The 5,099-nt window shown below is 34.0% G+C and overlaps 1 non-coding gene across 1 annotated transcript; it reads left to right on the plus strand.

The window, feature by feature from the left end:
• The first annotated feature begins 419 nt into the window (after window positions 1-419).
• On the plus strand, window positions 420-538 carry LOC119469807. The gene has a single exon (XR_005198647.1). It is a non-coding gene; the product is annotated as a 5S ribosomal RNA (ribosomal RNA).
• The last annotated feature ends 4,561 nt before the right edge of the window (window positions 539-5,099 follow it).

Below are 5,099 nucleotides of genomic sequence, written 5' to 3' on the forward strand. Positions count from 1 at the left end.
CATAAAGCAGTATGTTTTTATTTAGATCATAATTATTTTTATAGATATGATATTTAGTATTCCCTTATAATTAACCAACTCCAATCTAATAGATTTGAGGGCATTCTTTTAGTCCACATGTCATTCTTACAATATTTGACATTATTAACCACTCTCTTTTCTTCATGATATTCTCTCAGTCCTTTGCATTTAGACACTATAATAATTGTGATTTTCACCTTAACACTTTCTCTTTTTGCCTATGAAACTACATGCATAATTTCATTCTAGATTTTTTCTTCAGAAACTTTATGACTTTAATATTTGTCTCTGTGAACCTATTAAAGTAAATGTGAGTCATATCTCTAGCACTCCCAGGAAAGATTCCTGGTTAGGTCTGTGATTAACAGTGACCCAACAGCAGTTAATAGGAGCTTGTCATCTACGGCCATACCACCCTGAATGCACCCGATCTCATCTGATCTCGGAAGCTAAACAGGGTTGGGCCTGGTTAGTACTTGGATGGGAGACCGCCTGGGAATACCAGGTGCTGTAGGCTTCAAAAAAAAAAAAATAGGAACTTGTCTGAGGAAACTGTCGGAATTTGGGGCATAAAAATGACTCAAAGTGGAGTAGGGTACCATTTAGATTTAACAGACAGCAATAATGTCTCAAATATTACACTAAGCCATAAATATACACAAATAAATAAGACAAAGGACTCACATTCCAATAAAAAGAAAATATGAAAGGTAATCAACTAATATTGCAACAAGCCTACTTTTGCCAAAAATTCTCCATGGTACAATAATTATTATCTCTTTCTATTGTATAAGACAAAATCCAAAGAAAGCAAACAATCTTCAAATTGTCCAAACTTTCACACCTAATATGTCACAGAACTAGAATGAGAATGTAAGTATAAATGTTACAAAGTCCAAATTCTCTCTAAATTACCTTGCTCAAAAGAAATTAATCAGAATGTTAAAACAAGAAGCTAGCCAATAAAGAATCTGAGGGCCAAGAAGGAAAGAACGAAAATATGTAAATCATAAAAAAGAAGCAGTATATATACATATACATAGAGAGAGAGAGAGAGACAGAGAAAGAAAGCGTGTGCATGCGCGAGAGAGATAACCATAATGTTACTCTTCATGGTAAGTCATTCTCCTACCAAACTAAATCTCTTCATATATTTTCCCTGTGGTTTCAAGTAAATAAATCTCAGAAAATGCTTAAAATATAGATAAAAAATAATTGGCCTGTCGACTGTAGGGTAAATCGTGCCAGGGAAAGAGTCAGGTAAGATGTATTAATTGAAGTCTTTGGTTTGAATATGGATACATTTTTAAAAGTCTGTTAGGTTGGGACAAATGTATATACTATATTGTCTAATAGCATCCTCAATCAAAATTCTCCCAATATATAAAATTTACTTTAAGTGGCCAGCAAAGCATAAAAATCGATGCTATTTTGGCTTAACTCTTTTTGAATAAAATGGGCCTTCAGTGATAAGACCGTAGTTTTTTATAAATATGGCATGTGTTAGGGGTGTGGGGAACCAGAATGGCGACATTACAACTGCTGGGTAAAGCTCTGCTGTCATATTTCAGTTCATCCTCAATTTGCAAAGCCAATGTGAAAAATTCTGAGTGTACTTCCTTTTTAAGCAGTTTAGAATAATATTATTCAGCTTGGTGAACACTTTCATTTATTTAGCATCAATATTAATGATTTGGAATGGGAGTAAAATTACAGTAATAAAATTCATAGCTAATACTAAGTCTTCATCTATTAGAACTGCCAAAGAGAGATAAATATATAAAATGACTTGCACTGCTTAGGACCTTGGTTTATAAATTGCAATGGAAGCTTTAATAGGTACTTAGACTTTTGGGAACAAGTAGTAGACATTTCTAAGAAGAAATGAAACTTTGAATTGGAGAATATTATTTAAAAACCAATATCCTAACTAAAAGAAGATTAGCTTATTTCATTTGAATAATATTTTGTGGTTTTTCCACTCTTTGGAAAGGAGGAATATATATGACCCATTTAAATGTAAGTTATTCACAGGCCAGAGTTCTGTCTCTGAAATTGCCTCCACCAAAATCAGCTCAGACCCTTTGAATGTCTGATTAAAAGACAACAACAACAAAAATAACAACAAACATTACTAAAGAGTTGTAATTTGGTGATATCCCTCCAGACAAGTTGATCTGTCCTTTCTTGCCTCTTCTACTGTCTGCCGTCAATAGTGGTGGCTGTACCACAGTGTATTAAGTCAAGCAACTTAGGAAATGTCATGGGAGCCATGTTTGTATCTATAGAGCATATTTTTCATTTCATCCTCAATCAGAGGAAGATGTTCCTCATAAAAACCAGAGCAGGGTAATTCTCCAACCCCAACTACTGAGCCAAAGTTGGGTCACAAAAGCATCAAGAGTGAAGAAATAATACCTTGAGTAATAAGATTGTGTAATAGTTATTTAGCAGAGAAATTAGTGGAAAAAAATCTCTTTAAAACAGTTGAGGAAGACTCAAAATAAATCCTCCAATTTAAGAAAACAATAATTTTCTGAGGTTATGGCTTGATTTAAAGAAACAAACATTTTTTTTTAAATTATAGTTCATCATCACCAATTTCACTACAATAACAGCTACCATTTGCTAAGGACCAGCTATGCATTAGGCATTTCAATAATTATTTTACACGTTATACCATTTTATGTAAACCTCATACATCTATAAATTAGCCTTAGTAGCATTAAACATACAAAGAAATGATGGATCAGAAGGGGATGAATAGTGTAAAGGAGAATACAGTGAAAGCCAGGTTTCCCTGCAGCCAAACTTGCTAGTCTTTTTATTCATTGTCGTACCTACCTACAAAAGACCTACAGAATCTTTCCATACAAATGCAGATAAAGTTATTTTGGGACCAAATCAGTCTAATGTAATTTCCAAGAATTAGTTGGCTATGAATTTTTACCATTGTACAAGAAGTTGGAAATGACATCATCTATCGGAATTCCATTGAAATGTTTAGTTTGTTGCATATGATTAAGTATATTTTAACTTTGTGAAAACTATATGTAATTTTTATGTCTGTATTAGTTCTTTTTCATGTTGCTGATAAAGACATATCCCCAAGACTGGGAAGAAAAAGAGGTTCAATTAGACTTATAGTTCTACATGTCTGGGGAGGCCTCAGAATCATGGCAAGAGGCAAAGGGCTCTTCTTACACAGCAGCAGCAAGAGAAAATGAGGAAGATACAGAACCAGAAACTCCTGATAAAACCACCGGATCTCATGAGACTTATTTACTACCATGAGAACCGTATGGGGAACCCCCCGGTGATTCAAATGATCTCCCACTGGGTCTCTACCATAACACATGGGAATTATGAGGATACAATTCAAGATGAGATTTGGATGGGGACACAAAGCCAAACCATAGCAATGTCCATTCATTTGTTTTCTATGTTTTTGTTTCTATCTCAAGTCATGTATAAAATTCTTTCAGTACTTTCAATTCTTATGATAGTTATATGGCCAATGTCTCCAGATGACTACTGGTGATAACATTTCTGAAACCTCCGTTCTACCCACACAAATCAGCTCTCCCTTAGTTCCTTGTTAATCCACAGATCTGCCTTCTTAAGTGCACTACATAAGACCTAAACAGGTAAGGTGGTATTTAAGCAAAGATAATATTATAAACAAAAGGAAACAGTCATTCTTGTTCTCATTAAATATTTGTATAAAGAAATATCATTTAGACCCAAACTCAAATTAATTAAATTTTCCTTACAAAAATATACTCATATAAATATGAGTTTATATGAACATATGTATAAATCCAGTATAAAGAAGAAAGTTATATCTTCAAGGAGAACCACAAATCACTGCTTAAGGAAATAAGAGAGAATACAAACAAATGGAAAATTTTTCCATGCTCATGGATAGAAAGAATCAATATCATGAAATGGCCATACTGCCTGAAATAATTTATAGATTCAATGCTATCCCCATCAAGCTACCATTGACTTTCTTCACAGAATTAGAAAAAAATACAAAAAAAGAACCCATATAGCCAAGACAATCCTAAGCAAAAAGAACAAAGCTTAAGGCATCATGCTACCAGACCTCAAACTGTACTACAAGGCTACAGTAACCAAAACAGCATGGTACCGGTACCAAAACAGATATGTGGACTAATGGAACACAACGGAGGCCTCAGAAATAACACCTCACATATACAACCTTCTGATCTTTGACAAACCTGAAAGAAACAAGCAATGGGGAAAGGATTTCCTGTTTAATAAATAGTGTTGGGAAAACTAGCTAGCCATGTGCAGAAAGCTGAAACTGGACCCCTTACTTATACCTTATACAAAAATTAACTCCAGATGGATTAAAGACTTAAATGTAAAACCTAACACCATAAGAACCCTAGAAGAAAATGTAGGAAATACCTTGGGCAAATGCTTCATGACTAAAACACCAAAAGCAATGGCAACAAAAGCCAAAATAGACAAATGGAATCCAACTAAACAAAAAAGCTTTTGCACAGCAAAAGAAACAATCATCAGAGTGAACAGGCAACATACAGAATGGCAGAAAAATTTTGCAATCTATCCATCAGACAAAGGGCTAATATCCAGAATCTACAAAGAATCTAAACAAATTTACAAGAAAAAAAAAAAAAACAACCCCATCAAAAAGTGGTTGAAGGATATAAACAGACATTTTTCAAAAGAAGACATCTATGCAGCCAACAAACATGTGAATAAAAAGCTCATTATCACTGGTCATTAGAGAAATGCAAATCAAAACCACAATAAGATACCATCTCATGCCAGTTAGAATGGCAATCATTAAAAAGTCAGGAAACAGCAGATGCTGGAAAGGATGTGGAGAAATAGGAATGCTTTTACACTGTTGGTGAAAGCATAAATTAGTTCAGCCATTGTGGAAGACAGTGTGGTGATTCCTCAAGGATCTAGAAATAGAAATACCATTGACCCAGCAATCCCATTACTGGGTATATACCAAAAGGATTATAAATCATTCTACCATAAAGATACATGCATATATATGTTTATTGCAACTCTGT

The sequence above is a fragment of the Cebus imitator genome, unplaced genomic scaffold (genome assembly GCF_001604975.1).
Source record: "Cebus imitator isolate Cc_AM_T3 unplaced genomic scaffold, Cebus_imitator-1.0 Scaffold851, whole genome shotgun sequence".
Taxonomy (NCBI): domain Eukaryota; kingdom Metazoa; phylum Chordata; class Mammalia; order Primates; family Cebidae; genus Cebus; species Cebus imitator.